The sequence below is a fragment of the Acyrthosiphon pisum genome, chromosome X (genome assembly GCF_005508785.2).
Source record: "Acyrthosiphon pisum isolate AL4f chromosome X, pea_aphid_22Mar2018_4r6ur, whole genome shotgun sequence".
NCBI classification, from domain to species: domain Eukaryota; kingdom Metazoa; phylum Arthropoda; class Insecta; order Hemiptera; family Aphididae; genus Acyrthosiphon; species Acyrthosiphon pisum.
The window spans coordinates 7,650,681-7,660,404 of record NC_042493.1 but is presented as its reverse complement, the minus strand read 5'-3'; the positions used below and the strand labels follow the sequence as shown (position 1 = coordinate 7,660,404).

Sequence of the window (9,724 nt, the reverse complement as noted above, 5' to 3'; positions counted from 1 at the left end):
TGTATATTTAGTAATATCATAGGCTGACTGACCGTTTTCGCTCACAATCGTTTTTTTAATACAATGATATTATATCATTGAATTCAAATTAACACCATCTATTACATTTACCCACTTATAACTTGCTTTTCAGCAGAGTCACAACCACTTACCCACCTTTTTTTTTAATTTAAAATTATTAATTTTATATTATTAAATTTAAATTTAACACCATCCATTATTGTGATACATTTGTAACATAAGTATAAGTAGGTAAGATGAAATAATTCTTGCTAAATCATAGCGCATTTGAAAATGTCATTAGGTATGTGTATAAAATATAATAATAATTATTACATTTTAAAAGTTTCATGTATCCACAATAATATTTTTAAAATACAACAAAATAACTAAAATCGGTATTCTTCGTTTAACTAAAAAAAATTCGTCTAAATCTGAACTTAAATATCTAAAAAAAACTTATCCTATATATTTTTAAATTTAATTAAATTAATTTTAAAATATAATTTATGTTTAAAAATCGTGCATATTTATCTTTAATATTTTTCAACTGCTATTATTATACCTACTAATCATTAATCTTATATGCTAGTACTTAGTATGTATTATGTATGTAAGTACTTACCCAATACCTGAATGACGTTGACAACAATGAAGCTCTGGTGTTAATATTTTAAAATAGTTATGATATTATATTTAATTTGAGTAGGTACCTAGGTAAGTAACTTTCATTACATCAAGCAGACGCGTTTAATGATGGACTGGTAGGTAGGGTTTTACAAAGGTAGCAACTTCAAGCTCTGAACGTAGAAACAAATATTTTAAAGTAATAACTAATAATTGTTCTTTTACATAACATAATATAATATTATAATAATATATAAAATGTACCGATGAAAACTGGATGCCAGAACTCGAATGAGTGACGACATGAGTCTCGAACGTTAAAAAGCTGTTCAATTATTGTGATTACTGATTTTTAATTCCGATTAGGAATCACAAAAAAATATTATATTATGATCATTGTCTGATAAATTATTATAAATACGTATATTCTGTTGCCTAGGCATCTACAACTCGCAAATCGTAAAATTAAGTGTTTATGGACATGCGGTAAATAAATAATGCAATTGATAACATTCGTCGCCTAACTTTGAGAAAAATAAGTAGGCATAATATAGATAATATTTTTTATTTATGCACCGATCCATTGGGGCTAAAAATTATGGGGAAGTTAGAATTTTCGGTCGGAATTATAGTTCCGAAGTTATGGACTTTGAAAGTTTGTCATTTTTCACAGCAATCACGCGCAATCGCAGTGCGAAATCCTATTTAACGAGATTGCAGGAGCGGACTGTGAGCCAGATGTGTTGGTAAATTAGTTAATATACGTAGTTTATAGTAACTATATATACTATCAGAGGCGTATTTTGGGTGATTTATCGGGGGATGTCCAACATTTATTGAATCTCACAAACAACATTTTTAGAATTATGAACTTTACTAATATTTTATTTATATTGAGTTCAGAGTTGTAATATAAATTATATTAAATCGGTATTGAATATCGATATTTTTTCCTCTTAAATAAAAGATCGCCACCTCTCCGAATTGCGTTTATTGTTGAGACTTGGTTGATCGTAATTAAATATTCAGATTATTAAAAAAAAAATACCAAATTGTGCATAGTTATTCCCCCACTGGGATTTTACATAAAACCGTTAATGTAACTATAAAGTCTAGCCTCAAGTCCTCGTTTAAGGTTGAATCGTTTAATATTGTCTTATTTAACGATGTTTTGCTATTACGGTGAACAATTTTAAATCCTTAACGTGTTCGTCTTAACAATGCAAGTTTCAGTACAACGTTGTTCTTTATCAGACTGCATGCAACTTAATTTTAGTCAACCTTGCGCAGTGTTCGGATTAGATAAGTATTTTTTTATCTAGATAAAGATAAAGATAATACAACTCAAACGTATCTAGATAAAGATAAAGATAAATACTTTTTTAAAAAAAAAAGATATAATTATTTTTTAAATGGTTATACATTTTGGTATATTTTAATTGGGCACTAGGAACATAATAATAAGGAAGATATAAATAAAAATAATTACATTATTTATAAACCATAAACTTTGTTTGAGAATCTGTATAAATATTTAAAAATTTAGTACAATTTCGCGATTTTTATCAATAAAAAATGTATCTAGATGAATTTATTTAGATTAGTAAAAAAATTATCTAAGATGAACATTTAGATATATCTTAGGTATATCTTGTAACTATTTATCTAGATAAGATAAAAGATGAACAAATAATTATCTAGATATTCATCTAGATAAATTTATCTAGATAAGTCCGAACACTGACCTTGCGTATACGCACTTATTAGTGCAGGTACATGCAGAGTGATGTCCTAGGTCCAGCCCTCATCACTTGTTTAGTATTATTATTACTAGTACATAAATACAATTTTTTGATGATATCAAACAAATACACCTTTAAAAAGGGAATAGTTTTTCTTAAAAAATCCTAGTGTTTTGTACTAGATTCTGCCATGTTAATTTCCTAAGCCAACATTTCAATTTTCATGCATATTTATACAAAATAACATCGATGTTTCACATCTGCCAGGCGTCCCGCGACGGTTCACTTTTAGATTCTGAGCTGAACGATGAATGATTTTACAATGGTGTATGTTTTTTTTATTTCTTCTTTTTTGTGTCCACACTCTACATTAAGTAGTCTAAATTATGTGTAAATTTTCAACTTCAGTATCTTGTTCAATGGGAAAATGAATATAGTTGATGCACTCGGGAGGTCAAAACTTAATATTCCCAGTAGTTTTCAAAAGGCCCGAGAAAAACGAACAAAAAATTAAGGAAAAATGGAAATTTGTACGCAAAAACGGTTTTTAGCAAAATAGATTTTGGTTTTTGGTGTAACTATAAAACTAATGACTGTGGATACATGAAATATTCACTGAATATTTATAATAGCAGTATCTATACACCTTAAAATATTGTGACTTGTTTTGAGCTGTTTACGGACATTTTCAATTTTCAATTTTTTTTAGTTTTTTTTTTTATAAATTTCAATAAAATTTTAATCGTAAGTTCAAAAAGAGTGAAATTGTAATACAAGGCTCAATATATTAATACTATTACAATAGCAGTTTATAAATATTAAAAATACAAAGGTACAGTATTTTTTATAACCATTTAAATTCGATTTTTGACTACATTAATCAAATTGAAAATTTTAAAACAGTTTGTAGTTACAAATTTATAAAATGTTCAACTTTTATAGCTAAGAATTAAAAATTTAAAACAAGGTTCACAATGTAATTAGTTAATTCTATAACCAAAAAACCCAAAAATCTTAATCAAACAATTAATATTCTTGGAACGACCACCCAACTTGAAGTGATAACTCGTATAATAAATCACTCCAAAAAATATTCTGATTTGAAATAAAGAATTTAGAACGCAAGTTGTAATCAAGGACGTATTTGAGGGGGGTGTCTAAGAGGTCTGGATACGGCCTTGGTTGTAATTAAACAATTTGAAAAAATTAAATATGATAGAATGTTTAAAATAATATTATTTCTTATAGAAAAAAATTATTTTTAACGACTTTTGTCATTTTGGACGTAGCATATTTTTCTGAAGAATATTGACGATTAGCCACTTTCACCTTTCAACGAGTCTATATTTTATCAACATCCTAAGCTATCCCTTAGATCGACGGTTTTTCTACCTGCATTAATAAGCTGAGCAATTAACCCAATTGCTAGTTTATTACAGTTGTATATATATCTCATTATTGAGTATATAATATTGTAAATATACACTCAATGGTATTATAGGTATACAAAAATATCAACCCACTCTTTACCATTTATAGATAATAACACTTTATTTTTATTAGCTGCTAGTCATAACTATTCTAGCTCAACAATTAGTGTACTGACATAGTTACATAAAAAAAAAAAGTACAACTTAAATATAGAAATTTAAAAGACATTAATAAATCAGATACAGTAAATAAAGACAATTTGGTAATTAAGTTGATGAGATAGAGATAAATTTGGACTATGTAATATATTGTATATGTAGTACGGCTGTAAGGAAGGAAATTAGGGGATTTATGAAAGTGAAAAGTTCTGAGATAAGTTGGGAAAACAGTTTATGGATCTATGTTAGGTAATATGATATTATTAGAATCGGCGATGAAAACGTAAGAAGCCTTGGGAAGGTGTTACGTAACCTCGTGATTTGAGAAGGGGAGATGTGAGTATAGGTACTGTGTCCTGATTATTTTGACGATTTAAATGAATTATTGCCCGAAGTTTAAGAAGTAGTAGTTTATATTATTTTGGACATCCTGATCCTTTTTAACTGGAAGTATGATCACCATTTTGCTGGGCTGCTTTTCTTTGATCTATCCGTTGACCGTTGAGGAAATTAGTGAATATGTTGGTGCACAAAAAAATTTCCTTACACAAGTTCTTAAATTTATTATGATACACATTCAATTATCGTAATTATCGATATTATTATGTAGGTGAAACGTTAAAGAGGATTAATGATTTCCAAAGACGAAACTCTATTCAAAAAACATAAACATGCTGAAGATTAATTTGTCTCTATCTTGACAGTTAATATTACTTACACTTATAATAGGTATTACATTTGATTATTTTATTTAAATATTTAATTATTTAATATTATTATATTGATTGATCCTACAACCGAATTAAAGATTTCGTTGGCCGAGCCATCAACTACAAACAATAAATCCGTTCGCTTTGTAGAAAAGTCATGCAGCTCCGGTTCATATACCTGAAAACGTCGTATACAATTATAATGATCAAATATTTAACATATTGTACAGCAGTTCATATTAAATTGGTTCATATGAGACTGTTAGGTATTATAATATTGTAAAATTATTATTTATTTTAATAACGGACATAATTAAATTAAGTCTTAAGTATTTACATAATTACATTCAAAATTACATTATAATTATTCTAACAATCGTTGGCGTGTTCAAGGGGTGGGGGGCTCAACCCCACTATGGACACTTTACAAATATAATATTATATGTACCTACTTAACTATAATAATTACAATATTTTATTGGGAATAAACTTAGTTAAGAGCCCACGCGAATTTTTTTTTTTTTTAAACGTTATCAAAAGTTAACAAAACAAAATTAAAAACACAAAAAACATGTTACCAGTTTGCAATTGCATAATTTGTACACTAATAGGGGAATTATGAAGAGGTAAGCTAAATTATTTTTATAGCATTATGCATAATATACTCATTAGTCATTACTCGTAATTCGTATATTCAATCATTTAAATTTGATAATATTGTTTAGATAAATTGCATTGTTAAGAGTTTTCTCAGTTAATGAAATCTGATGAAGTATCTCATCGTAAAAATGTTGAGAACCTTATAGAATCAATATCAGTTAAAAATGTAAAAACACACAATATAATTGTAAAATCAATAGCTTCACCACTCAGAATCTAAAAATATTTGGTGAAATTATTTGATAATTGACGATTTATTGAAGCAAATAAAGTGGTTGACCTCATAAGAATAATAACTATTTTTACAAAACACGAATTGCATGACTTCAAAGATTAATTATTAACACGCTTTTCCAGTTATACGATGAATGTTAGTATCCGAAAAAGATGGCGAATATAAACACATACTAAATAAGAGATCTATGGCACTTTTAATATTTTAATCAATAATAATATTTTAATATTTACTTTTCTATGAGTAGCCCGTGTAACACGCTGCGAGTGTATGAGTATTCCGTTCTTTGTTAGGTGTATTTGGTCCGTTATAGGAGAGGTTTCACTGTGTGTGATATATATATATATATTATATTTAGGTTAGCCGTATAGTTAATATGAAAATGCGTGCTGAAATTTCATCTGCAGCTCTTCCTTCGATAATATCTTGTTCTTTATGACCTGGAGATATTTTCCGGATATTGAAAAATTAGAAAAAGTTTTAATAGATATCGTATTTATTCAACGTAAAACGTTTATAACGAATACCAAAAATTTAAAGACTCGTAAAAGTACGTACACAATTAATATTATATAATACAATTATAACTTTTATTGTATGTCATATATTCCATGGTTACGTATACCTTCTTGTATTTGGCCGGAATGTTTTGACGAACCGACAAATTAAAATTAAGAAAATCCGAATTGTTGGTAATTGCAAACGCGTTAAATGGATATTATTACATAGCAGTCAACTTGAAAGAGTTAAGCGTACATTTTTGAAATTTGTCGCTTATGCATCCTCATATCCCCACATTGGGTGCGCACCTCATGAGTATGAACCAGTGTGGCAGAATCTCCGTTTGTCTGCCCTATATGATAAGAGGAAACAGAGTAATCTAACATTTCCTTCTAAACTTATTAATAGCGAAGAACTCTGAAATTAACTTTAGATAGGACTGCCCTCCTATCTAAAGTTAATTTCAGAGTTCTTACTTATTGTTTGTGACTGCTTGAACATATTACTCTTCCATCGAGAATCACGTGGCTGCCTCAGAAGAAGGCCGACTGGCATAAAACTCAGTCCGAGTAAAATTAATAATTAACACCTGTTGTATAATAAATAATAATACAGAAAAAAAAATTAAGAAAATCCGACTATTCTACAGGGCGTGAGAAAGAAAATTATTTTTTCATATTTTTGTAGTTATTTTTTTATCCCCCGTTAAAATTGTTTGTCGGGGAGGGGGGGGGTAATAATATCCCAGTACATAATTAACGATTTGTTTAAAATATACTAGGATAATATATTTACCTCTCTCTTTAGCCTATAGTAGACTGTATATTACTGGTAGATAACCTCACTCTTCCCCAATAAGATGTATCGGTAAAATCTTAATATATTAATAAAAAGAGTGTTATATGTATATATATATATTATTTCTGTAAAATCAATACATGCATTGCTCCGCACAGAATCAGAAATGTACCTTAACAGTTTTCTTATAATCAAACTTTTCCTATATATTAGAAAAGATTTCTTATTCAAATCGTTTAAACATAGGTACAATTTTATTAATTTAACATTTTTGCTATCATATTTCTATATAGTACCTATGATGTTTTCATTTGTTGGATAAAATATAAAGTATTAGTAATTTATTAAAATATAAGTTTTGAATTATTGGCTGGCGTGTAAAGTATAGCCACCATTGTCCGGAAAATATGCATAGTTTAATAGCAAATTTTACAACCGAAAGAAAATAATAATAGATGAACCCACTACAAACGACCGGTTGGATATAGTTAAAGGTTATTTTGAAAAGATATAGTTCCCGAATATTGCCGGTGCATATGTTAATTTATAAGCTTTTTAATTTTACTTAATATTGGAAAAAAATGCAAACATAATTCAGACAAGTTGAATGTATTGTTGTGTTTATGTTTCGTTGTTAACATTTAAATAGGTAGTTCACGTAATTACAAATTTTGAACATTCCAATATAATTTTTTTTCCTACTTTGCATGTTGAAAGGGCTACGAAACAAGTTAGTAACAATTATTTAGAACTGCCATAAGGTTAGGTTAAGTACCATAGTTAACTACCATAGTCGAACGAATCATCGACCTCCCAGGACAAGCCATGTTTTACGTTGGTATTTCTCTCCCATATACTTTGCCAATCATAAACCCGTAGATACTATTAGGAACGTTTTGCTCTATTTTTTATTTAACTACATTTTAATTTATTTTCATAAACATAAGATATTTTAGTACATTATAATATTTAGTTACTATACGAACATTAACTCTAATTATCTTGATTGTCCACAGCGCCATGTTGTAATAGTGTACACTACGAGTGCTAGTTACAACTGAACTTTATTAACTGCTGATAACGATGATGACATTACAATAATAACAATAATAATACAACAGTCATACCTACATATTTTGAAAACATTCAATAATTTATCAGATAATTAACAGTGGCACCAAATGGATACATACCGGTACAATAAATTGTTTGTTCCCCCTACTATATTATGATGGAAGTTTCCACCAAAGTCCCACATCACAGTTCCCTGTTTCAGTGGAGTACGCCCCTCAGTGTTTAAAAAGCGGTCAAGCAGACTGGTTGTGTAAAACATAATATTATTGTTTACCCATATCAATTAATAATTTATTGTTTATAACTTTCATTACATATTTGTTTATTTTTTGATAAATATATATATCCAGACAAAATGACCGAATTGCTATGGCTGATGTTTATAATGACTTTCATTAGTACGGTAATGAAAGATTTTTATACGAATAACATTTATTTACTCTTTTTATTGTTGTAACAATTAACATTAATAGGTATAGTACCTATATGTACAGTAGGTAGGTGCCTAGGGGTCAGTAGTAGGGTTTACATATTATCTTCTTGATGTAGAAACATATTATATTTGATTCACTTTCAATAGGATTAAATGTAACTTTCCACTTCATGGTGCACTGTAATATACATATATTATATAATATTATGATCGTTGTAGGTACTGTGTAGTGTGTAGGCAACTTATTGAATATCTTATTTTTTTTTTTATTGCTTTGCCTACATTGCTAGGTAATAATTGCAATTGTTATGTTTTTTTGGATATCATGTAAAAATATGTTAAACATGGCCATCGATTATAATATTATTAATATAAAATTATATATAAATATATAGGTAATTTAAAATTATTGTATTATTACAAAAGCTCATACTGATACATTTTTGATTTTTCTTGTTCAGTTTTAATTTAGTTGTAAGGCTTAAATATAGTAACTGGGTAATAATTATCATAATAATAATAATAATAATAATAATAGTTGATAATGACTAAGGTCCAGACTTAGATGACGTCTTTTGCATTTTTAACCGAAGTGGTGATTGCTACCGATGATGCTTTTCTAACTAAAATACGTTTTAATAAAATATAAAACTAAATAACTAATTTTAAACTTTGAGCTGAGCTATGAATGTATTAACTTAACAATGTGTGTTTTTTTTTTAGTATAGTTTTTTGTATCTGTATAAGTAGTTGAAATAACGCTTCGAATTTCAACTTCAATGTTTTTTCCAGTGGGAAAGTGAATCTAGTTGGTGCATTTTAATTGGTGAAATTTGAAAATGTAATATAAAGTTCATCGTAAATTGTTCTTAGTAGAAATAAAAAAAAGTTGATCGTAAACGTACAATATTGTTTTATAAGCGTCTGAAGTTCGAATTTCGACAAAATTCGTAAAAATCACGAATATGTGTAAATTATTAAGATCTTTAGAAATTCATAAAAATGAAGCATTTAATATCTAAGATTTTGAAAATTAATACAAGATTCCGCATATTCCGTATACCTTTAACAAAAAAAAAGTTTACCGTAAATTCAAATTATATTTTTATGAGTGTTTGAAGTTCAAATTTTTACAGCATTGGACTTTTTTCTAAATTCAAAAACGAAAAACTGTAGATCCTTGAATTTATCTATTTATTATATCATTCTCTATACTTGATAATATTTTGACTCCTTTTGGGCTATTTAAGCTGAACAATTTAGTCTTTTCTTTAAATATCAATACAATTGTATTCGTTGGGTCGAAGAGCTTGACAATTTAATATAAGGCTCCTGGCACATCGTTACAATATCAG

The 9,724-nt window shown here is 27.9% G+C and overlaps 1 protein-coding gene across 1 annotated transcript in view; it reads left to right on the top strand.

The window, feature by feature from the left end:
• Positions 1-9,724, top strand: part of LOC100164803 (ATP-binding cassette sub-family A member 1-like) — a 32,964-nt gene that overhangs the window by 8,950 nt on the left and 14,290 nt on the right. The gene's annotated exons all lie outside the window — the stretch shown is intronic.